Source organism: Dasypus novemcinctus, chromosome 3 (genome assembly GCF_030445035.2).
Source record: "Dasypus novemcinctus isolate mDasNov1 chromosome 3, mDasNov1.1.hap2, whole genome shotgun sequence".
NCBI lineage: Eukaryota > Metazoa > Chordata > Mammalia > Cingulata > Dasypodidae > Dasypus > Dasypus novemcinctus.
In genome coordinates this window covers 47,811,240-47,838,691 of record NC_080675.1, presented here as the reverse complement: position 1 = coordinate 47,838,691, position 27,452 = coordinate 47,811,240, and positions in this window count along the sequence as shown.

The window sequence follows — 27,452 nt, the reverse complement described above, 5'->3', positions numbered from 1 at the left end:
GTCCTCCAGAATGGTTGGATCCTTCTGCATTCCCACCAGCAGTGGATGAGTGTTCCCCTTCCTTCACATCCTCTCCAGCACTTGTATTCTTCTGTTTTTTTCATAGCTGCCAATCTTATGGGTGTAAGATGGTATCTCATTGTAGTTTTGATTTGCATTTCCCTGATAGCTAGAGATATGGAACATTTTTTCATGTGCTTTCTTGCCATTTGTATTTCTTCTTCGGAGAAGTGTCTGTTTAAGTCTTTTTCCCATTTTTTAAATGGGTTGTTTATCTTTTTATTTTCAAGATATAGGAGTTCTTTATATATGCAAGTTATAAGTTTCTTATCAGATATATGGTTACCAAATATTTTCTCCCACTGTGTGGGCTCCCTTTTTACTTTCTTGACAAACTCCTTTGAGGTGCAGAAGGCTTTAATTTTGAGGAAGTCCCATTTATCTATTAGTTCTTTTGCTGCTCGTGCTTTTGGTGTGATATTCATAAATCCATTTCCTATTACAAGGTCCTGTAGATGTTTCCCTACACTGCTTTCTAAGGTTTTTATGGTCTTGGCTCTTATATTTAGGTCTTTGATCCATCTTGAGTTGATCTTTGTATAAGGTGTGAGATGGTAATCCTCTTTCATTCTTCTACATATGGCTATCCAGTTCTCCAGACACCATTTGTTGAATAGGCCACTCTCTCCCAGTTGAGAGGGTTTGGTGGCTTTATCGAATATTATGTGGTTGTATATGTGAGGTTCTATATCAGAGCTTTCAATTCGATTCCATTGGTCTATGTGTCTCTCCTTATGCCAATACCATGCTGTTTTCACCACCGTGGCTTTATAGTATGTTTTGAAGTCAGGTAGTGTGATTCCTCCAATTTCGTTTTTCTTTTTCAGTATGTCTTTGGCTATTCGGGGTCTCTTTCCTTTCCAAATAAATTTCATAGTTTTTCTAGTTCCTTAAAGAAGGCTGCATTGATTTTTATTGGGATTGCACTGAATGTGTAGATCAGTTTTGGTAGGATAGACATCTTAATAATGTTCAGTCTTCCTATCCATGAACAAGGAATAGTCTTCCATTTATTTAGGTCTTCTTTGATTTCCTTGAACAATCTTGTATAGTTCTCGGTGTATAAGTTCTTTACCTCTTTAGTTAAATTTATTCCTAAGTATTTGATTTTTTTATTTACTATTGTGAATGGTATTTGTTTCTTGATTTCCTCCTGATCTTGCTCATTATTGGTGTACAGAAATGCTACTGATTTTTGCGCATTGATCTTATAACCTGCGACTTTACTAAACTCATTTATGAGTTCTAGAATCTTCGTTGTAGATCTCTCAGGGTTTTCTATGTATAGGATCATGTCATCTGCAAATAATGAAATTTTGACTTCTTCCTTTCCAATTTGAATGCCTTTTATTTCTGGTTCTTGCCTCAGTGCTTGAGCAAGTACTTCTAAGACAATGTTAAATAGGCCCCTCATCCTCTTAATTCAACGGTTCTCAAATGTGGAACTTGGATGCCTCTTACCTGAATTCTTCTCATGCTTAAGAACACTATTTGAGAACCACCTCCACCTCCCCATGGAAGCTGTCCCTCTCTGCTCAGATCACATCACAGCGATCTTTCTTTCTATGCAAGTATATGTGAAAATAACTTTTAAAAGTGTGTCTGCCAAAGTTCTGGTCTTTTACTTGCTAGATTAATCTGGAGACCAAGTAGCCTGGGCTGATGACCACACTCAATGGTTTGTAAGTGGAGATAGATATTAGATCTCTCTCTACTCATTTGCTAACTTGACATGTCTCCTACTGCCTTTGGAATTTATTTAGACTATTTCATCAATTGCTATAATTTATACAAAAGGTTAGGTAATTGAATTAGAAAGCCCACCCTATCTTTTTTGTTTTTGACTACTTATATGTAAAATTCTGAATATGGCATGTTAAAAATCATGATTTATGAATTTATTTGATTCTTATTGTTTTTTATATATTTTACATTTTAAAAAGATACTTAGATTACACAAAATGTTACACACAAAAAATATAAGGGATTCCCATATGCCCCACTCCTCACACCTCCACCCTTTCCCACATTAACGATTTTTTTTTTTCATTAGTGTGGTGCATTCGTTGCAATTGATGATTTGGAGCATTGCCACTGAGCATGGATTATGATTTACATTGTAGTTTATACTCTCACCCACTTAATTTTGTAGGATACGGCAGGATATATATAATGACCTATATCTGTCATTGCAATGTCATTCAGGACAATTTCAAGCCCCAAAAATGCCCCCATTTTACACCTCTTCTTTCCTCTTCCTGCCTTCAGCACCTCCAGTGGCCACCATCTCCACATCAATGATATACTTTCTTCCATTGCTAGAATCACAATAAATCTATAGCAGAATACCAGTAAGTCCACACTAGTCGATATTTTATTCCTCAATCCTGAGGATTCTGGGATGATGATGCCCACTCCACCTCTAATTGAGAGGGGGCCTCAATCCCATATGGCTGATGGATGGGACTCTCTTGCTTTCAGTTCTAGACTCTCTCAGTTCCTTGGTTTGGTGGTTGTCCATCCTTACCTCCTTGTTAGTTGTCCTGTGTGAGTTCAATGAACTGGAGAATAGGTATTGCAACTCTTCTGAGGCTCAGGGTCCAGCTGGCACATGCCAGCCCAAAGATTCAAGTCTCCTGGATATACACGTATCAACTCTAGCACCAACTATAGGTTCAAATAGAAAGGACAGAAGAGGCTCATGTAGAGAAATCACATCTGAGTCCAACTCTGTCACACTTGGGAGCACAAACTCCAAAAGTAGGGCCCATTGACAAGACACCAAACTCCAGAGCTATCTGCCATGACTGTAGGACCTGCGTGTCTCCAGAGCCCTCAGGAGTACCACTATTTGGGGTACTATCTACTTGGAAGTCTATGAGATCCTGCTGAGACATGCATAAGTGTTACCTCTGAGAGGACCTTCCGACTCACTTTAAAGTCTCTTAACCACATAAACTCATTTGTCTTTACTATTTTCCCCTTTTATTCAAGGTCTTTTTCCAGTTGCATTGCTCATAGATGTTTGGTAGTAATCCCCCAGTGCCTGGGAGGATCATCCCCTGGAGTCATGTCCCATGCTAGGGAAAGGTAATCCTGAGTTTGGCTTAGTAAGAGGCCACATTTGAGCAATACGGAGGCTCTCAGGAGGTAACTCTTAGGCACCCTACAGCACTAGGCTAAGTTGCAATTTCAAGAGTAAAGGCTTATAAGCATAATTGTCAATATCAAGTGCCCATCAATGGACCATCCTTCTTCACTTGTCATTGCCCTGCACTTGGGGGATTGTTGCTGTTCCATTAGAGAATGTGACAGAACTCCCCAGGATGAGAATTCAGTATTCTTTTTGTTATTATTTTCATCTCTACCCACAGTGACAATGCCCCATGAACATTTGAACACATTTATGTACCTTATATGTATGCCCAGGCGAACTTCCTCCCATGTATCCCACATCACTGATACCCCACACCCATGATCCTCCCCTGCCACAGTTGTAATACTTCTGTGGTTCAAAACTTCTTCAAAAATGAAGCCAAGAATATTGCCAAATATAATTAATAGGAAAATGAAATAATAATGATAGATTTAAACATAAGAAATAAAATACATAATTGAGAAAAACTAAAATAATATTTAAAAATTGGGATATTGAAAATAATGAAAAATATTTTAAAAATATTTTTTGACATTTTGCCTTTCATCACTATAATATCTGTTGTCCTGTATGCACAGAGGCATTTTCTTCCATTTCTTCCTCAGTGTCTAACTTTTTCATTTTGTCTTTGAAGAAGTTTTGGGTCACAGTAAAGTCATATACAGAACACAGGGGATTCCCATATACCCAACATCCTCCCCTATTTCCCCCTTCTCACATAAATAAACTTTTTGTTTGTGGATGGTACACTTGTTGTAACTGATGTACAATTATTTTAACATAGCCACTAACCATTGTCAATGGTTTACATTATGGTCTACACACTAGACTATACGCTTGTATAAATTTTTGATGAAATTCAACATGGCCTATCTCCATCATTGCAAGATCATGCAGAACACTTCCATTTCCCTCTAAATAACCCCTTTTCCATCTACTCTATTCCTTCCTCCCCCTCCCCTTGGGACCATTGGCAACCACCAGGCTTCACTCCTTGAAGGACAAGGTTCATAGTTACTTGCAATAGCACTGAGGGCTTGACACACTGGTCTGTCCTCCCCTATTAGGAACTGCCCATGCTCTTGAGAGACACCCAACCCTCAGTTTGAGAGCATATCAGGCCTCCCCAAGATGGAAGTCCAAATCCTTCCCACTATTTATGTGGGTCTCCACTCACTGATAGAACACACTACGACAAAATGATCATTCACACATTCTCTAGAAGACTGCCCCAGGTGCAACCTGTCCTGAATGCTACCCTAACACCTTAAACAAGTAACCCTTCCTTGTCATATTGCCAAAAGAGCTTTCCCAACATTGTAGTTTCAACCACATACCCCCCAATCTTCAGTGTTCACCTGCTCCCTCCCCCAACCCTACCCCTGTTCCGTGGACAGTCCAACCCACCCTCCCCACCCTACCCCCTTGTCAAACTTGCACCACCCAACCCAGTAGTATCACTACACCCCTGTCATATCCCTTCACTGCACAAATGCTTCCACCTTATCATAGATTTTGCCCATATGGGGGTTAGTTCACAACCTTCTCCTTTTCTATTTCCTGTATACCTATCTTCCAGACTCTAGCTCTCTGAGTCTCCTCAATTTAGTTAATTCATATCAATGAGGTCATGTAATATTTGTCCTTCAAAGCCTGGCTTCTTTCACTCAACATAAGGGCCTCAAGATTCATCCATGTTATCCCATGTGTTAGTATTGTATTCCTTCTTATAGCTGAGTAATATTCCTAAGCATTTGATTCTTTTAGTTGCTATTGTAAATGGGAATTTTTTCTTGATTTCCTCCTCAGATTGCTCACTATTGGTGTATAAAAATGCTACTGATTTTTGCACATTGATCTTATAACCTGTGACTTTACTAAACTCATTTATAAGCTCTAGAGGCTTTGTTGTAGATTTCTGAGGACTTTCTGTGTATAGGACCATGTTGTCTGTAAATAGTGAAATTTTGACTTCTTCTTTTCCAATTTGGATACCTTTTATATCTTTTTCTTGCTTAAAAGCCCAATCAAGTACTTCTAATACAATGTTAAATAGGAGTGGTGATGGCATCCTTGTCTTGTGTCTGATCTTAAAGGGAAAGCTTTTAAGATTTAACCATTGTACATATTGTTAGCTGTGCATTTTTCATATATACACTTTATCATTTTGAGGAAAATTTCCTTCTACTCTTATCCTTTGCAGAGTTTTTATTAGTAAAGGGTGCTGTATTTTGTCAAATGCTTTTTCTGCATCTATAGAGGTGATCATGTGATTTTTTTATTTTGATGTTTATGTGGTGTATTACATTGATTGATTTTCTTATGTTGAACCATCCCTTGCATAACAGAGATGAAACCACTTAGTCATGGTGTATAATTAATTTGGTGTATTGCTGAATATTATTAGCAAGTGTTTTGTTGAGGATTTTAGCATCTAGGCTCTTTAGAGAGATTAGTCTGTAATTTTCCTATCGTGTGGTGTCTTTGTTTGGCTTTGGTGTTAGGGTAATGTTGGCATCATAGAATGAGTTAGGCAATGTTCCTTCTACTTCTATTTCTTGGAAGAGTTTAAACAGGATTAGTGTTAGTTCTTTCCAGAATATTTGGTAGAATTCACCTGTGAAACTGTCTGGTCCTGGGCTCTTTGTTGGGAGGTTTTTGATGACTAACTCAATCTCATTACCTGTGATTGGTCTGTTGAGTTCATCAATTTCTTCTTTCATCATTGTCAGCTCCTTGTGTGTTTCTAGGAATTTGTCCATCTCCTTTAAACTATCCTTCTTCTTGGCATATAATTTTTCAAAGTATCCTCTTATGATACTCTTTATTTCTGTGGTATCAGTGGTGATATCCCCTTCATCACTTTTTATTTTATGTATTTGTGTCTTCTTTCTTTTTTCTTTCTTAGTCTAGCTAAGGGCTTGTCAATTTTATTGATCTTCTCAAAGAACCAGTTTTTTATTTTATTTTTTCTAGTGCTTTTTAATTTTCTATTTCATTTAGTTCTGCTGTAATCTTTGTTATTTCCTTCTTTCTACTTCCTTTGGGGTTAGTTTGCTGTTCTTTTTCTAATTCCTCTAGGTGTGCAGTTAGTTCTTCAGTTTTAGCTCTTTCTTCTTTTTCAATATATATGCATTTATGGCTTTGAATTTTCCTCACATACAAGAAACCCAGCTTAGACCCAAGGATTCAAGGAGTACAGTTTTTGCTACATCCCTTAGGTTTTGATATGTAGTGCTGTCACTTTCATTCATTTCAAAGTACTGATTTCTTTTGTAATTTCCTCCTTGACCCACTGTTTGTCTAAGACTCTGTTGTTTAACTTCCATATCTTTGTGTCTAATCTGTTTCTCTGGCCCTTACTGATTTCCAGCGTCATTCCATTGTGGTCTGCATAATTACTTTGTATAATTTGAAACTTTCTAAATTCATTGAGAGTTGTTCTGTGGCCTAACACATGGTCTATCTTGGAGAATGATCCATGTGCACTGGAGAAGGAAGTATATCCCACTGTATTTGGGTGTAGTGTTCTGTATATGTCTATTAGGTCCAGATCCTTTAATGTATTATTCAAAGTCTTTGTTTCTTTATTAATTCTCTGTCAAGATGTTCTCTCTAATGGTGATAATGGTGTATTAAAATCCCCTAATATAATTGTAGAGGCATCTATTTCTCCACTTAGTTTTTCCAGTGTTTGCCTCATATATTTTGAGGTGCCCTTGTTAGAGGCATAAATGTTTATGATTGTTCTTTCTTCTTGGAAGATTATCCCTTTTATTAATATATAGTGTCTTCCTTTGTCTCTTAAAATAGTTTTCCATTTAAAATCTATTTTGTCTGATACTAGTATAGCTACTCCCATCCTTTTTCTGGCTGTAGTTAGTTTGTAAAATTATTTTCCAGCCATTCAATTTCAGCCTCCTTGAACCCCTGGGTCTAAGCTGGGTTTCTTGTATACAGCATATAGGCGAGTCATATTTCCTTATTCACTTTCTGCCAATAGGTGTCTCTTGACTGGTGAGTTTAATCCATTAACATTCAGTGTTATTACTGTCAAGGAATTACTTACATTAGTCATTTTTCTTTGGTTTTATGTATATCATATGTTGTTTTTATTTCTTTTATTTTTTTGTTACACTCTTCTCCAACTCTCTCTCTACTGTTTTTTCCTTTCAACCTGAAACACTTCCTTTAGTATTTCTTGAAGGGCAGGTGTCTTTTTGGCATACTCTCTTAATTTCTGTTTATCTGTGAATATTTTGAATTCTCCATCAGTTTTGAATGCTAGCTTTGCTGGATAGAAAATTCTTGGCTGGAAGTTTCTTTCTTTTAGCAGTTTGACTGTGTCATACCACTGCCTTCTTGCCTCCATGAGTTCAGATGAGAGAGCAGTACTTAATCTTATTGAGCTTTCCTTGTATGTGATCATTCTCTTTTCTCTTGCTGCTTTCAGTATTTTCTCTTTCTCTTGAGCATTGGATAATTTGAGAAGTATATATCTTGGAGTAGGTTTTTTGGGATTTATACTGTTTGGGGTGCACTGCACATCCTGGACATGTACATCCATCTCCCTCAATAGGTTTGGGAAGTTTTTCAGTCATTATTTCCTCCAACACCCCTTCTATCCCCATTGCCCTTCTCTTCTCTTTCTGTGATGCCTATCATGCACATGCTTGCATCTTTTGTGTTGTCATTCAAATTGCTAAGTCCCTGCTGGATTTTTTCTATCTTTTTATCTATCTGTTCTACTATCTGTTTTATTTCATGTGTACTGTCTTCCATGTCACTAATTCTTTCTCCTGCCTGTTCAGATCTGCTGTTATGTGGTTCCAATGTATTTTTGATTTCTTGGATTGTGCCTTTCATCACCATCATATCTGTTATCTTTTTATATGTGTTTACAATTTCTTTAGTATGTTCTCCCAGTTTCTTCTTAATATCCATAATCTATTCCTTCACTTCATTAAGTTGGTTCATGATATTTGTTTGGACAGCTTGGATTAATTGTTCCATGTTCTGCATCTCCTCCTGGTTTTTAGTTTTTTCATGGAATAGGTCATGTCTTCCTGTTTCCTAGTATGGTTTATAATTTTTTGTTGGTATTTAGGCATCTGTTTATCTTGATGGGTTTACTCAGTTGATTAGTTTCTTTTTACAGTAGGGTTTTATTTAGTTACTTTTGTGTGTGTGGTAAGTTTTCTCTTTGACACTTTGTTCTTCCTGTTCTGTTTCCTTGCTGTTGTCTATGTTCCCTTGAAAGAAAAAGATTAGGGCTAAAGAAAGGGAAAGAGGTAAGAAGAGAAAAAGGATAATAGTAATAATAATAGTAAAAGTTAGAAAAGGAACCATATAAGACCTAGGAAAATGAATATTTAACTCATGTAAACAGTGCAAAGGAATAAGAATAAAAAATGGGAAACAATGAAATGAAAAGCTGAGTAGAGAAAAATATCTAGAATATCTAGAATGAACAGAAAGCAGAATATAGGAAGATAAAGGAAGGAAATGAAATAGCATAGGTAGACAAAATTGGTATACAAAAAAAGGGGGGAAACAAAGAAAGGGTGAAACATGGCAAACAAGAAACAAGACAGCAGTATCTAATTTTTTAAAAACTGGGGTGGGGGAGAAGAAGGATGGAGAAAATAAAAAATAAAAACAAACATTCAAGCAAGTAATCAAACAAAATCTTAGGGAAAACAGCCTTCCCTCTTAGGCCCCTGAGGAGCTTTTCTTTCAGGCTGCCAGTGTTCATCAATCAATTACCTTGCAGCCTGCCCTCTGCAGGTTTTGAATAGGGTTTTAGCAAGTAAACTAAGTTAAGTTTAATGAAAGGAACCTTTTTTTAAGAAAAATAAGAGGCCCAAGAGAAGTTAATACAAAAATACTGTCTCTGTGTTCCTTGTCTTAAAGTGTCAGCTGAGCGTTTGATAACCTGGTGGATCACTACTCTAAGGAGAGCTGGGAATCGAGTCAGGGGCTTCATATATTCAAAGGGGAGACCCTGCCACTGAACTAAATTTCCTCATTGGGTCTGTTGGCTAGTGAGCTATCCAGTCATTTTCCCTAGGACAGGTTTGACTCCTTGTAGTTGGGCAGATTCCTGCTGATTAGGAGCCTGTCTGTCCCTGCCCCCTTTCTATTCTTATTGCTTTCTCTCCCAGGGCAGCAAGATTCGATAGCCCATATGGTCAGACCCCTCACCCCCCTATTTCTCCTGGTCAGGTTGAGTTCCCTTCTAAAATTTAAATGGGACCCTGGTATCCGAACTCACCACAGAGAGATGACTCTCAACCCTCTTCCAGACCTCACCCTCCTCCCAGGGTACCCTAAATAGGCCCTTGGAGGATTATTAAGCACTTCCTACTGCCCACCTCCCTTAGGGGAGTTGGGATGACACTGCTCCCTCCAAGTTCCTCTCTCCCAGGTCAGTTAAGTAAATCAGGCTATCTAAGCACTTTCATCTCTCCCCTCTTCCCGGGGTCACCTCTTGCCAGCTGGTATGCTCCCTAACATTCAAAGGCTTCCAGGTAACCAAGCCCACAGAACTTTCTTCTCCTGGAGAAAGCTCCCTCCCACTCAATAGCTGATGGGAATTAGGGGATTTACAGTGACTTTTTGCCTTGAGAGTAGGGTTTAGCCACCTGCTGTTTCTAGTCACTGAGGCAAGAAATTCATGATTGTCCCTTTGTTTTCTTAATCTCTTTGTTCTGTTCCCTCCAGATGGATGCCCTGAAGTTTCCTTCTCTATGGGTTCCCAAAACAGCTCATTCAGGTAGGATCTTGCTCCTTCTCAATTGTTTTTTGCAAGAGAGGTGGTGCGTGCTCACTTATACTGATGCCATCTTTCCTCTGAACTTGGATTTTTATTGTTTTTATTTTAGTTTCTGAATGTAATACTATTTAGTACGTAAATGCTTATTTCTCCTAGTTTTCCTGAGTGGACTGTGTATTTTATCAGCATAAAACATCTTTTCTTATTCATGCTTTTAACCTTGGATTTAACTTTATCTGACATGATTATTTACAATCCCATTTTTGCATGTTCACACTTCCTAGGATAGCCCTGCTCTCTCTTATAACATCTATAGTCCCCCAAAATAAAAGTTGATATTCTTGATCATGAATTATAGAAAATTTGATCATAATTCTGATGTTACTAGGAGTAAAGGAGAACTGATAGACCTTAGGCAGATTTCCTCAGCAAATTCTCTTACTTTTAGTACCCCCACATATTTGCTATATTAGTTAACCACAAATCATTCATTCATTCATCCATTTCTTCTTTCAATGTTGAGTATATCATATATCACAAGTATCACTCTGTTGGTGATTCAGTAGTGGAACAAAAGACAAATTCCTTGTATTTATAGACTTGACACTCTTTGAGGGGGCAGACAGTTAATAAATAAATGCAATAAAATCAGGTCATAACAGTTTGAAGGAAAAAAATAACAAGATTAAGAGAGCAACAAATTAGATGGGATGGGAAGACTTCTCTGGTGATAGGATATTTGAGCAAGTACCTGAATTAAATAAAGAATTGAGTCATGTGCATAACTGGGGGATAAGCATTCCAATCAGAAACACCAGCACATGAAAAAGTCCTGAGATAGAAACAAGCTTGGCATGTTTTAGAAACAGCAAGGCCAGTATGGCAACAGGGAAAGTGAGGGAGCAAATGAATTAGACAAAACCCTGACCAGTTAGTGCCTTTTATGCAAAGTAATGAATTTAGATTATTTCTAGAGTGGGAAATCACAGGTAGATTTTGAATGATAGAGAGACTTGGTACCATGAAGTTTTTGTCTGTGTAGAGGAGTACAGACTATATTGGGACAAAAATAGAGGCAGAATGACCAGTAAGGAATGAGACCATATTTAAAACTATGATAATGTATAAATGCCAGGCCTTAAGAAATTGCTTAATACACATTTTCCTATATCATTTTATTACCTGAATGCAAATAGATAATATCATTCTCTAGTAAAAGGAAGGAAAAGCTAAATAAATTCCTTGAGGTCATATATCTAGGAAGTTGTAGACCTGGGGTTTGAGTTAAGTGTGAGTTACCTCAAACTCATATGCTGCCCTATACACTTGACCTTTAGATCAATTACACAAACAATGGCATCAGTTTTCTGTCCATTTTTATCTATTCCTCATGTGCAATATAATATTCATTTAAGTATCTTATTCCCTCACTGCTTTCTTTCAAAGAAAGGAAAATTATCAGAACAATTTTATATTTTATAGCTATTTGGGGTTTTAAATATTTGCCAGGAAGAAGAGGTATCAAGTGTAAAATTTTTTTTTTTAAGAGCAGATGAATACATTCTTTCAAAAAGGTGTGGTACCTAATAAAACAAGTGATAGAATCTGTGAGAAGTCATGGGTGACTTTTGGAGTATGCATCATAAATGGCAAATACGCAACACAGAAAACCCAAAAATCCTTTAGGCTCTATTTGCGCCTTATCTAAATTACTAATTAAAATTAGATATAAATTGCCTATATTTGTGTATGACGCATTTAAAAAAAAAAAAAAAGGATGAGTAACTCTGTACTTCACTTTTAGGAGTAAATGCACCATAATGGGAAAATGCATAGATTAGCATCCTATTTGGCATGTTCTAAAAATGATCCTATTTTTATGAGAAAGCTGCAAATGCACAACATGTACGGAAAAATCATTTGGCAAGAAGCTCAATCCTGAACTCTGGTGTATGGCCGTGATTCAAACTTCTTTATTGTTGCCATAGTTTCAAAGTCACTTTTGTTTCACAGTAAATACTTGCCTTTTTGTTGTTGTTGTTGTTCAAAGGCTTTTCAGTACCCTCAGGAAATTATCAGCAGGAGTGAGAAGCCCACTTCTGGAGAGAACTGTTCACTAGCTCAAGAGTGAGTTGATGAAAAAGGCAACAGCAGGAGCCTTGGTCTTGCTTGTAGTTAGGCTTCTTAAAGGTTTAAGCAAATAAGCCTTTCCATTTTGGTAGACTGGATGTAAATTGCTGATTATCAAATATATGTGTAGTATGGATTAAGGATACAGGTTGCTTCCTTGCATACATATGTGTAGAAATAGGCCTTACAATTCGAAGTTTCTTTGTTAAGCATATGAGGTGATACAAAGTTGTATAAGACATGGATCCCTTCCATCTACTTTTTGAGAGTAGAGAAGGCAAAATTAATAGAACTATCTCTCTAATATAAGGGCTTTCTGTATAATTGAAAATGCTACAGGAAGACAAAATTACAAGAAGGCACTTTTCCCTGGGGTATGAGAGCTAGTGACTGGGAATGGGAAAGGCATATGTCAGCCTGTAGTGTGATATGGCTGCACAATAACAGATACACAATAATAGCTATACAATACATAGTAGATAATTCAATAAAGAAAAGAGAAACTAAATTCAACAAGAAAGAGAGTAAACAATAGCACAAAGACAAAGAATTAAGTCAGAAAATTAGGACAGTCAACATAAAAAATGGAGACAACTTTCAAGAAATAAATATAAAACAAATTATATAAGAAGGAAATTAAGATAATTATCTGTTAATGAAACAGAGTGGAATGCTAGAATTGCCCCTAAATTGAAAATAGAGGGATTTAAAAACTATATTAGGAACATAAGTAGAAAGTTTTATCTCTTGATCAACAGTAAATAATGTAAAACTTTTAGAAAGTACAATCTTTCTGCAACTATCTCACTTGACACATATTGGGAAGAAATATTGACTGATGTGGAGAGAGGCAAGCCCTTAAAGCAAACAATTTTGGCACAGCCCAAGGAATGATTGTCTAACAGTAGAAGCAGATAATAAATAAATGATAGTGACCACTATATTACTGAAAGTATTCAAGCAAAGCTTAGATGATGATATGCCAGGGAGTTGTAGAGGTAATTCCTTTCAGGGAGTGAAAAGTTGGAATAAATAGATGACTGCTAAACTTCATTTCAAATGTAAGATATTTTTCTATTATGTGTAATTTCCTTTGCTTATAATGTTTTTCCTGATTCTACTCTTTTTCATTAAAAAATTTCATTTATTTCCCTTTGTTTCCAGTAAAAATCAGAAGCAAAGTCTATCACACATAATATTTCCTGCAGTAAAAATTTATGATCAAGAAAGAAAAGAATGGAAAACAACTGTTCTTTCAGTAGATAAAATCTCATTAAATATGCAACTTGTATGAAAAATTTCATGCCATTATAATAGTTTTTCTTGTTACAGAATTAAAATATATTCATTGTACAACATTTGGAAGATTCAGATAATGTAAATCATTCTGTGAGCCAGGATGGGAAACTTTTTTTTCCCTCTTCCCATTCTTCCCCTTTCATTCTAGATCAGAGGATTAATAGGGTGCATTTTCTAGAGGTCAGGGTCATTGTGTTTTAGAATCCAAACAGAAGGCAGACATTGTAGTTGGATGCAGGTCTTCTATGAAGCACCTACACACACACATTTCCCCTCTAACTTATGTTCTGTCACCATCACTGGAAAGCGCCAAGAGGCAGATTAGGCATGGGGGTAGAAGGAGGTGAGGGGTCAGCGGGCATTGGTGTCAGAAGAGACCCTTTTGATCTCTAGCTCAGAACAACAGCCCATTGGTACTTCACATACATGCCCAGATAAAAAACCTATTCCTCGGAGGACTTGTGTAGAAGAATGATTGTAATTTGAGACAGAAACCAGATTACTTGGTTCCCTGGTCAAATATTATCATTTAGCACCATAATCTCACTCTGATTCCTAACAGCTCTCTATACCCAGAGATAGCTTGTGGAACACTTTAGTGGAAAGCCTTTCTATCTAATTTCCATGATATGAATCAGAAATGAAAGCTTCCAAAATACATATTTTATAATTATTTTAATAATTTAAGATAAGTTATTTCCCATGGTATTTCATAGATTTTGTAACATCATATTAAAATTTTCTTGGTTACTATACCCAATTAAGGGACAAATGAGGTAGTGCTCCTTGTTAGGGCCCACCTTTCTCTTTTTTCCTGCAAATTTAACCCTGATTTTGTTTGGGGATGCAATGTGCTTAGACCCCAGGAAATGATTCAAGAGTATTCCAAACTAATTTTGGAAATTGTATCTGTTTTGCCAGGCACCCACTTTCCTAGCCTCTCTTACAGTTAGAATTTGCCATGTGACCCACTTGTGGTTAAAGGGAGGTAAGGCCAAGACTGCTGGGATAGGGAGACTTTGGGGAAATATTGCCCATCCCCATGATAGATGGAGAGCTCATTTACCATCCACTTCATTCTGTCCACACACTTTGCTTGGATCTTTGGCAACGGCTTTATGACCAAGAGATGCAAAACTGAGAAAATGCTGTCACAAAGAGTTTGGCAGAGAAGAATAGAAAAAGCCAGGTTCCGTAAGAGATCATAAAGCCGCTGAACTAAAGCATGAATAGCCTACCTCCAGACTCTTAATAGGATTATCTGTGTTTTACAGCTAAATACAATCTATGATGCCTCAAACCTCATAAAAGGGATAGCTGGAAAATGTGCCTACTAAAAATTTCTTCTCACTCGGAACTGGTTTTGGGAAGACTCTCCTAATTCCTTGCTTGTGCACTTGTAATAAATCACCTTAACACTGGGAGACATGTTTCTACTGTGGAGCACCAGATCAGACTGACCCTTCTAAATAGCTGTGTTTATGGTAACACAAGCATAACTGTGCTGATCAGTCATATAGCTGAGTCTTTAATCACATCCATGATTATTTTTTTCTAATAAATTCCTTAAGAGAATTCATAGGGGATGCAAAACACTAAGGCTTTTTTGATATGTATATTGCCAAATTTCTCTCAAGAAAGATTATACAGTTTAAGCTTCAATAAGCACTATAGAAACTATTTTAAAAAAGAAATTGTACAAAAAAATGTAAATTTTACTTAAGAAGAGCCTACATCTCTGCAATTGTCTGAAAAGTTCAGCAAAATCTCATGAGAAAATAGAGTGTTAATAAAGTCTGGTAAATAGAATCAAATATGTAGAATGTTATGAACAACATCTTCAATCTGTAAATGCATAAATAAATTATCTAAATCTCTACGTTTACATACACTTGGTAGAACGATCAAGTGACAACACTGTTTCAGTTTTAGAGTTTAAGTTTGTCAATTAGCATGTGCAGGATGAATCACTCCATTGCCTGGTCTATTCACTCTGTGGCCAATGTGCTTGTCCTCTGAAAACTATCATGGGAGCACATGAAAACATAAGATTGTTTCTGGAATTCTATGCTTTGACACTTAGTGCTGAGTTTCTGACTTAATACCCCCCACTTCCCCATCTATCCTGCCTGCCTTACCTAGTAGTGGTCATTCCAAAGAGTTATAAAGCCAGACAACAGCAATAGAATACTAAGTGCTGTGAAATGGTAGGGAAACATACTGCAGGCTGGTTACACCAACAGAGCTCAAATTAATGACAGAGCAGAACCCTATCATTAGGTTAGTTAACTGAGAGGTGAAAGAAAGTTCAGAGGTACAGAATGTCCTTTTGAGAAATTTTTATTTGTTGCCCTTTACATATAGTTCCATTTTACAAGTCCGACCTTCTGTGTACTCCACTGTAACTATTCCTAATATCTAAATTCTTATGCTAAGAAATATTCAAAGAAAAATTGTGTGCCATGGAATGTCATTTTTCCTAATGAGCAATTTATTTCCAGCTTCCTTCAGCAGGAATATATTAGCATTTCCAAAAATCTATCTATTCTTAAAAGAAGCCAAGCTTGTTCCTACCATTTCTAATTGTTCTCTTTAATACAATGAGCCTATTTATTTCTACTACATTTGAATTCTGCATATCTGATACATCAATTTGGTGTTGAGAAAGACCTGGGATCTAGGACAAGTATCATGAACAATCAATTATTTATTTTATAACCACTTTAAACCTTAACATAAGTGTGAGTGACAGCTACATATGGCCCTTATGTGGTCTTACATATAGTAAAGTCAAGAAGAGGAAAAGAATATGCCTCTTGTTCTATTATTATTTTTATTCAAAGAAATGTACTGTCCACTGCATACTTGTCACTGGTACTTGACCTTGAGATGTTTAAAAATTGAGAGGAAGTATGTAAGGAAAGTAAACCATATAAGCCAATGTGTGCTAAGTGCCAAATGAGTACTAGAGATAACTGATAACACAGGATCCTTCAAAAGATCTTCTCTTGGGTTGTTGCTTTCCATAATACAGGTCTCAGATCAAGAATTTCCTTCTCTGAGAGTCATTCTTCACCAGTCTACATAACATAACCCCTTAACCACTATTCACTATGTTCTCCGTAACATTTCTCACCATCTAAAGGTGACCTCATTTATTTCTTCATTTGCATCATTTTCTATTACCTCCACAGAATATGTTTCATGAAAGCTTGGTACAGAGCACCGTTCTGGATACTGGAGATTAATAAACTAAATAGATGAAATATTATACCTATTCTTGAGGGACTAATGAAGTATTTACAATGAAAATGCATGTTATTTATATATTCATTAATTGAACAGATATGTAAGTTTCTGTTATGTTCCAAGTACTATTAAAAATCCTGGGAACACATTGGTTAACAAGATAACATGCTCCTGCCCCTCCTAGAACTTACATTCCGTAAGGGGAGAGAGATAATTTAAAAGGTGTAAACTGTATAAAGAATACAAAATGGAATTATGCAATAGACTGGAACTGCAGAGCAAATTTGAATTGGTCAAGAAAAGTCAGGCAGAAATAAACTAGGTCTGTTTGAGGAGCAGCAACAAGGTGAGTGTCTAGGTCAGGCACAGGAAACACTGGTGAGACAGGTGAGTGTGAGAGGGGTCAGGTGTTTGACTTCATGGGGCTGGTGGGCTATGGTTAAGGTTTGGGTTTTATCCAAAGTGTGATGGGAATTCATTGGGAGGTTTCAAGTCTTCTGCTTTATGAATTATGTTCTGAAATGGTTACTGTGGCTGCTGTGTGGTAAATGGACTGTAGAGAGGCAAAGCAAGAAGCGAGAGATTAGTTAGGGACTATTGCAGAAACCCAGATGAGGGAGGGTTGTGGCCTTGTCTAGGGTGGTAGCAGTAGAAGTGATAAGAAACACATGCATTATGAATATAATTTGGAGCTAGAGTTAACAGTACTACCTGTCAGCTGGAATATAGAGGTGATGGAAAATAAGAAATCAGGACTAAATTTTAGGTTTCTTCATGACCTCTTATCAAATAAAACCAAATTATGTAGATTGAATGACAATTCTTCAATTAAGGAAAATTTGCTGGATGTTTTATAGATTAGGGTAGGTTAAGTGTTCAGACTAGAGATTTAAGTTTTCTTACAACCTTCAGTGCCTATGATTCTAACGCTTTAAAAATATTTGGAATGCCATTAAACTATCTTTTGTTTTAAAACTTGGAAGTGAATGTTTTATTTCAAATTCAACAGTTTAAAAATGTTAGTGCAGAGTTGCTACTTGGTGTTGGTTCATTGGTCCCAGGAATTGAGACCCCACAGTAAAAGTATCACTTGGGATGACGATGGGGTCTCCATCCACACTAGACACAGTTCATTCATGAGTTGTCCAGCTTTACATGACAATACTCTAATTAAAACAATCTTTAACATTTTTCTGGCTACCCTTTATATTCCCAGCTAGGTGCTAAATGCTTCATATATGTTATCATGTGTTTGGCATGAAAATATATGCTTCTCTTATAGATCCAGAAACTAAGTCTAAGCGGGCATTAACTTTGCCAAGATCTCAGAGATATGAAGTGACATACCGAAGTTTTAACCCAGATCTGCCTAACTGCCAAATCTGTTCTTAACCTTTAATTTGTATTGCCTCATCTCTGATTTGTAAAGACCTTCAGTTTATAAAAAGTAAGGATTGTGAGAAGAATTTAAAAGATAGGGTGGATAATATAAATATTTTTATTTCATTTTAATTTAATTTATTTGAAATTTGTTTTAGTATGAATATAGTAAAAATGTGTGAGTGTATGTGTTTATCTTGACTGGGTTAGAATCAAAACCTCTTCATAGTAAAATAAGCAAGAATTTCTTGCCATGGGTGACTTCAGTGATTTCAAACCCACCCAAGTCTTCTTATTATGCATCAATACTTTTGGCTTATTGGAGAAGAAGCTTTCTCAAAGCCAAAATGAGAGAATTCTTAAACAAATGAAAAAAATGGGCTGCCATTTTATTCCTTGCTCTATGTTCCCACATACTGGATGCTTAGAGAAATAAATCAAAGTGACACTAAGTTGAAATGGAAATCAAGTTTTGATAGCATTTTCATTCAAAGAAAAATTCTTCTAAAAGCTGAAAATGGAAGAAAATGAAAGTCATTCTTATTGCTAATGAAATGATACTTGCTGTCAAGCAGTATGGGCTGGAAGAAAAATGACTTGGCTTTAACTAGAAACTCAAATACGGTGCATTTCCAACCTGGTAATTAGTCTAATATGAGATGTCACAAGCAGTGACTGTTTCAATGAACTGGCTCAGAAATGTACGCTCTAGATTAAACAGTACCTGGTACTGAGGCACCACTCTACAGTTTTGGCTAAGTCCACGTGAAATCATGGCACCAGGGAAGCTACTCCTGCTGTTCCTCCCTGAAAACTTTCCCCACGCACCTGTTGGAAAAGCAGGTGTTTTTTCCCACAGAACTGATTTAAAAAATAAAGTTAAAAGATGACAGCTGTGAGAAAAATGAAGCTATTCTCTGGAGAGTAGCTGCCTTGTGGGATAAGGAAAACAGTTCTTGGAAGCCAGCCCCACAGCACTTTATTAGTCAGGTGTGAAAGGAGAGTGGCCTCCTACAGAACTTGGGCTGAAAATTTCCTTTTAACCATCTCCTTAGAAATGTGATTTTTTGCTTTCTAAAAAATAATAAAAGTGAACCACTATACCAGTATATTCACTTGACATTTGTTCAACAAATATTTATTGGGTAATTATAAAATGATATTAATGGCAACTGAAAAACTAGAGAACTTAATAAGTAAAGGAAATGTGGATGTGCCCTAACTAAAAATACAAAAAAAAAAAGCATTTGACATTTCTACACACATGCAGCAGACTTATTACTGCCTACTGAGGCCATTTGGTACTATTGCTCAGAGATATGAAAAATATTTCCATAAATAACATTTCAATCCTAAAAAGATTTATCAAACATCTATTTTATTCAAAATCTGTATACTATGGAGGAATTCAGTGATGAGTAAGATACTCTTCCTGCTTTAAAGAGGCTGAAATCAGGTGGGGAAAACATATATACAATAAAATTCAAGTCAAAGTTATTATTTCTTGGTCAAAGTATCCAACAAGCACAGACAGTATGAAAATAAATCCAACTTGGGAGATTAGGGAACATTTTAAAAGGTCATAACTGAATCTAGATCTGGATTGCTTCTGTGCATAAGCAAGAAGGGACACAAATTGGTATTTTGTCAGATAGATCAATAGAAGCAATGAAAGGCTCAGAGACTAGAAAATTTCGAGAACGGCAAGTAGTGTATTACGGTTTGGAGTGGGGGTTGGGCATAGGAGAAGGAAAGATTTTAGTAGGTGGTAACACTGAAGTAAGTGGTGTTAAATATCAAGCTAAAGAATTGGGACTTTCCATTGTAGAAAAGCAAGAACCATCAGCAGTGTTTGAGCAGGAAGGGCTCAGGATCACAACAGAACTTTAGGAAGACGATGCTCATGGTAATATTGGGGATAGGGGAATAGGTGGCTATCGTAATAGTCCAGGAAAAAGAAAAATTACGTTGGCTCGAATTAGTATAATAGCAGTAGGAATGATGGCAAAAACAGATGTCAGTTATACTAGAGTATAGAATTAGTACTGGTTGTAAATAGATTCTGATCTGAGATCAAGTGAAGGCAGGTCTTGAAATGTCGATTTGGGAGTCTTCTGCATTTAATTTAAGAGTTAGGTTTGTGGGAGTGGATGAAGGTGCCCAGAGAAAAAAAATGTAGCAATTACTAGGCAGAGAACTTTAGAAGATGCCAGTATTTAGTAGCTGACTTATGAAGTGAAACCTTCAAAGGCGAGTGCACTGGGAGCCAGGAAGGTGGGAAGACATAGGAGTGGTAGGCTGCAGTTAATCCTGTGTGGAAGCCACGTTGCTATGATGGATAGGGAGTCACTCCTGTTGATGTGTAGGCTTTGGTGACTATTGGCACAGCAGATGTGGAGAGAAGATGATGGCCAGACCGAAACTGGTGTGGGTTGGGGAGTAAAGGAGAGCTTAGAAAGGAGAGGCAGTGAACAGCCATGACTTGCTGTGATATCCAGTATTCTGAATGAAAGAGTTCATTGGTTAAAAAGGAGAATCAAGGGGAATGTTTTAAGGAGTGAGAATACAAGAGAATGTCCATGGAAGGAAAGGAAGCCTGGAAGAGAAGATAAAGATGGGAGAAAGAGGAATTAAGAAGGGTAAGGGTAAAAGGATAGATGGACTGGATGGTTCACCATGGCAAGTTAGAGAGTATGTTTAAAAATATGGAGGATTTTGGGCAGGTGGGAAGAAAACCCACCAGTTTGAGGTGGTGGCTAGTTCTGGCCTAACCCAGTTGGAAGCAGAAAAGGGGATTGGAAGCTGAAGCAGACTGGGGTTTAGGTAAAGATATCTGGTTACTGAAGTCACCCAAAATGATGGCAAGAACAGGTGCAAGGAGAGAAAACCCCAAAAACTAATTGCTAAGTTGAAATAGATGATGTTACCATATGTAACAGGCTTTATGTAGTGTGTGTGTATAGACACACACATACATATACAGACATACATCCACATGTACACATATATACTTTTTCTACCAGTAACAATTTTTAAATGAATTCCTTTTCCTGCCTCTGTTTTTCAGAAATGAGTTAAAATTCAGGAAAAAGTCTTTAAGTCACTAAATTCAAGTTATCATAATCGGAATTAGTCTAACTGAATTAGTTAAGGCACGAAAATAGAAATGAGAAATCTCTTTAATATTGTACCTGTATACTGTGTTTCTGCAATGGTCAAAACAATTTCACACACTATGGGATCTCCTTTGAGCCTCACGGCATAAGTCTAGGAACTGCTAAAGCAGGAATTATTTTTCCTTTCTTATCAATGAAGAATCCTGCTCTGACCACATAGCTCCTTGTCTTATAAATCCTGACTTAGTTCTTTTTCCTGCAATCCACATATCACATATTTCTTATCAGATAGACTTTTAATGATTATAAAAGCAAAAAAGGACTCAAAATATTGAAGAAAAACAATCTTTTCAATGCTCGAGTTTTCATAAACTATGCTGTTCAATGTCTAATATTTATACACTAATTTACCTATTGCAAATATTTTTCATAAAATCTCAAAGTCCTTTATATGTTCTTTTGATTTCAAAGACAATCTTTCATTCCATGAACCTTACCATTATCTCATTTTTGAGCTTACTCAAAGGTAGGTCCTGTTGAGGGGTTCCACAGATTGGCAAATCATTTCAGAGTTTAGAAAATTACTCATGATAAAAGAAAACTGGATTTCTGTAGTATTAATATTCTAGTTGAAATTTGCACTTTGGATATTCAGGAAGCTTTTGACATATCCACATTACAGTCAGGCCCTAGAGAGAAAATAGTAACACAGAAATTTGTTTGTTGCCTGAGGCACGTTTTAATTTGTGACTCGATTCAGTGCTACACGGGCAACTAAAATAAAAACTTTTATTTTGGAAGTTGGTTTTTAAAGACTGGGGTTAACATCTCCGAACAGCTTCAGGACCATCTGCCAGAGGGTGCTTGCAGTTTCATTTGGCTTAGAACTGTATATAGATAGAGAAATAAACTTTTGTTTAATTTTTACATGTTTTCTTTTGCATTTTATTGGAAAGAGCGTATGTCCTTAGTTGAGGAGTAATAAAAACAGTTTTCCTCAGGAGTGGGTGTTAAAGTTATTAACCCAAGGTTTCATCTGGGCTTCTTTCAGCAGAACCACTGTCAAGGGATTGTTTCTGTTGTGGCTCACCTGAAATTTATTTTTTATCATGCTGTTTAGATCTAAAAAGTGGTGGGGCTGGGATCCTAAGAGCTTTCTTCAGCTTCAAGAAACCCCTTTTCTAGGGCTGTTTTTTTCCCTGTGGTTTTGTGTCAGATATGTAATTTAAGAAGCCGGCCATATTACTTTGGAGGTTAAGCTGAGAGCTTCTTTGGGTAATTGGGGTCGCCTTCGTGTGGACAGAAGTTGGTCTGAGGTAATTCCATTTTTTTAATCTTTTCCTTTTCTCTGAAAATATCTTCAGCGATGACAGTGAAAAGTCAGAATAGAATATTCCATTTTTTAGCTGGTCATGTGTTCATGGATATTCAGTTCTTAAATTCTATAAAACTATGTATGTTTATATGCAAAAAGTAGTTCATTTCAAAAACATTTTTAAAAGTTAAAAAAAAAACATGTTAAAAAGAGATATGATTCTCAAAAGTAAGATTCTTCTTTCCCTCCACCCCCTGGACTTTTCTCTGACTGATTTTGGCACTTGTGAACAGAGCAGCAAAATTAAACACTGTCTTCCACCTAAAATGAACTCTTTTCAAAGGCTAAGGATTACAGACTAGAGAGGAAAGGTGGGTTGATCCTAATTAATTATCTTTTGATAACTAGAACTAAAAGAGCATTTATTATAATTCTGCAGGCTTTCTTTTTTGTGCAGTTTCTCTGTTTTGTTGTGGAATTTTTAGGAACTTTCTTTTGAAAGGCTACAGAGCTGTGATACTGTAAAAACTGAATACTAAGCCTTAGGATGCCTAACATTCAAAGGGAATTTGACTTAAAATCAGCTGGGAAAACATCTGGGGCTTTCCTCCCTGCCCCTCTTGTATCCTAGAACATCATCTCCTTAAGTCAGAATAACCTGAAAGAAATGAGAATTTGTAAAATGGCTCTCCTACTGTTTCTTTTAGGAGTGAGGAGACAAGAGAAGGACGATGGAAGACACCTAAAACTGAAGAAGAGAATGGAGATGTGACAGAGGATAAGAGGTTGAGATCAAAAAGTGTAAAGAAGGATTGTCTATGCAGTAAATAATTTAGAATGCCTTTGCTGGTTTCTGAAGACTCCTAGGGTAGGGAGGGATGGAGCCCAGTGTGTAAGTTAAGTATAATAAAAGGAAAAAGAATGAAGTTTTTATTTCTCTCATTCACAGACTGTATGTGATTTAGGATTGTTATTATTATCATTTTTGTTATCTTATTTTGTTACCTAAGGAAGAAAACAGTGATACTGGCTGTGTCCTAATGTACATGGGTTCTATCATGGGCTGTCAGAGGATGACATTAATCCTCTGCTGAAAAAAAGTCTTAAAACAGGACTATCAGTTTCTTTTGAAAGTCAGGATATAGCCAGGATTATAGTCCCTTCTTGGGAAGATGGCACAATAGGGAGCTCCAGGACTCAGTCCTTCTACCAAAGCAACTATTAAACAGGAAGGAACTGTCTGAAACAATTATTCTGAAACTCCAGAGACCAGAAGAACACTGTAGGGCATCCAGGGAACAGGCTGATGAATTACAGTAAAAAACTGTAAATTTCTCTCTCTTCACAGCAGCTACTGGTGCCCAGCTCCCACTCTTGAGGCAGGCTGCTGTGGGAGCCAGTCCCTGACAAACAGCTGGTGACAGAAAGGGACGTAAAACTCCTCTTGCCCCTGAAAGAGGTGAGCATTGTGGATCACTGATCATGGCTTTTGATTAGCAAATTTGGATCCTTGGGTCCTGGCTCTGAAGGCAGCTATTCTTTCAACCACCCATGACAAAGGTGGTGACAGTCATCGTTTCAACCTTCCCTAGACAAGGGGTAAGCAATAGAGATTTAAACATGCTGGGCTTCCCAGAGCTGTGGGGAAAAGTTAGCTGAAGGGTTGCATTTTCTGGGCTTGCCAGGAAAGCTGAACTTTGGGGAGCTGTTGGAGAAGTTTTTGGTGCCCTTCCTGACCCCCTCCACAGGGCACTTTGGGGCCAGTCTGCACCCTGTTCATGGGTCCTGGTCATGTTTTGACCAGGAAAAACAAAACTGGGAAAGTCCTTCTTGGGGTGACTCTCCTTCCAGAATTTACCCTTCAGACAAAAGCAGGGTGAAACAACAAAAGGAGTGTAAAAGACCACAGAAGCACCTGGCAGTCTGGGGAAAAGGCCTGCTGGCTTCAGATACCTGGAAGGGGAGGTTTGTCCCCTGAGAAACGGATGGGGCAACCAAACTCCTGTAAACGGGAAATCTAAAACAACTGACAAGCAAAAACCCAGGACAAGACAGAAACCAAGACAGGGAAAACCCTGCACAGTGCATTCATCTTGGGCAGACCTTTCTTATACGGGGGCTAAAGTTCAAGAAAATCTTTTTCTTATTACCAGTTGGAAACCAAACCGGTTACCCCGTGTGTAAATATCAGAGTTAACATTTTAAAATATTAAAATGTACAGTATACAACCAAGTACAAGACAAACAAAGAAATAGGAAATGATGGCCCTTCCAAAGGAAGAGGATAAAAATATAGAAAATACTAATGGAAAAGACAATAATGTGGACATACTTAACAAAGTCTTTAACAATTGACCTTAGAAATGCTTAAGGAGATAAAGGAAAGTACAGAAAAAGAACTATAGGATATCAGGAAAACAATGAGTGAGCAATATGAGAGTCTAAGAAAATAGAAATTTGTAAAAGGAGCAAAACAGAACTACTGGAGTTAAAGACCACAAGGATAGAACATATGTTGGGCCATAAACAAGACTAAATAAATTTAAAGCAATTGAAATCATATAATATATTTACTCTGACCACAACAAAATGAAAGTAGAAAGCAATAACAAAGGGAGTAAGGGAAAATCCACAAAATATGTGGAAATTAACATACATTTAAACATCCGAAAGGTTAAAGAGGAAATCAGAAGTGAAATTAGGAAATATCTTGAGGTGAATGAAAATAATAATACAATATACCAAAATTTATATTTCTTACATTAAAAGAGAAGAAAGATTTCAAATGAGAAATCTTTTGAAAGCAACAAAATTGGAAGACCTAGAAAAAGAAGAGCAAATTTAACCCAAAGCAAACAGAAGGAAGGAAATAACAAAGATTAGAATGGAGATAAATGAAATAGAAAAAAATCTAAAGCAATTGAATTGACAAACCCAAAAGCTGGTTCTTTGAAAATATAAACAAAGTTGACAAACCTTTGACTAGATTGACAAAGGAAAAAAAGAGAGAAGATACAAAAACTGCAAATCATAAATCAAAAAGAAGACATGACTAGTAACCCCATGAAATAAAAAGTGGGTACTATGAACAACTGTATGTCAATAAATTAGATAACTAGATTAAATGGACAAATTCTTATAAAAATATACTTTGATTCAAGAAGAAATAGAATGTCTCAATGAACCAATTATAGATTGAACCAGTATTCAAAAATCTCCTTACAAAGAAAAGCCTAGGACCATATGGTTTTACAAGGGAATTCTGTCAAACATTCCAAGAAGACAAATCCAATTCTGCAGAAACTCTTCCAAAAATTTGCAGAGGAGGGAACACTCCCTAACTCATTCTCTGAAGCCAATCTCATTCTCATATCAAAGCAAGGTAAGGATAGTACAAGAAAACTACAGACCAAGATCTCTTATGAATATAGATGCAAAAATCCTCAAAGAATACTAGCAAACTGAACTCAACAGCATGTTAAAAGAACGTTACAGCATGATCAAGTGAGATTTATCTCTAGTAGGCAAGATTTGTTCAACATTAAAAAATCAATTAATGTAATATACTACATTAACAGAATGAAGGGACAAAATACACATAATCATCTCAATTGGTACAGAAAAGACATTTGACTTAATACAGCACCCTTTCTTGACCAAAAAACACATAGAAAACTTCCTAATTTATCCTATATGATAAAGGACATATATGAAAAGCCTACAGCTAACATCCTACTTAATGGACTGAACGTTTTCTAAGATCAGAAACAAAATAAGTATTCTGGCTGCCACCATTATTATTAAACAATGTTGGAAGTTTTTGCCAGAGCAATTAGTCAAGGAAAAGAAATAAAAGGCATCCAAAATGGAAAGGAAGAAGCAAAATTTCCCTATTTGCCAATGGTATTTTCTTATATTCAGAAAATTCTGAAAAATCCACAACAAAGCTCCTAGAGGTAATGAATGAATTCAGCAAAGTGGCAGGGTAAAAGATCAATATTCCAAAGTCAGTTGTGTTCTACACAAAATGAACATTCAGAAGAAATCAAGGAAAAATTTCATTTTAATAGAGTGGAATTGGGAGCTTAGAAATCAGCCCTCACATTTATGGCCAACAGATTTTTGACAAGTTGGTAAAGTCCACTCAATTGAGAAATAATAGTCTCTTTAACAAATGGTCCTGGGAAAACTGGATCTCTATTGGTGACAAAAAGAAGAAGGACCTCATACCATATACAAAAATTACCTCAAAATGGACCAGCCTTAACATAAGAGTCAAAATTATCAAACTCTTAGGGTATCTTCAGGATCTTGTGTTAGGTAATGGTTTCTTAGACTTTATACCCAAAACACAAGTAAGAAAAGAAAAAAATAGATAAATGGAACCTCATACCAATAAAAATTCTTGTTCCCTAGAGGACTTTATCATAAAATTAAAAGACAACCCACAATATGGGAGATAATATTTGGAAACCACTTATCTGGCAAAGGATTAATATCAAGTATATATAAAGAAATCCTTCAACTTAACAATAGACAAACAATCTAGTTTAAAAATAAGCAAAAGACTTAAAAAGATATCTTTCCAAAGAAGATATACAAATGGCCAGAAAGCACATGGAAAGATGCTCAACATATTAGCCATCAGGGAAATGCAAATCAAAATCACAATGTGATACAATGTCATACCCATTAGAATGACTTCTATTTTTTTAAAAAAGGAAAATAAGTGTTGGACAGTGTGCAGAAAAATAGGAATGCTCATTCATTGCTGGTGGCAATGTAAACTTGTGCAGCCTCTGTGGAAGATAGTTTGACAGTTCTTCAGAAAGCCAAATTTAGAACTACCATATGACCAGGCAATTCCACCACTCAGTATTCTTTTCAATACCCAAAAGAATTGAAAGTGGGGACCTGAACTAATTTTTGCACAATGATGTTCATAGCAGCATTATTCACAACGGCTGACAG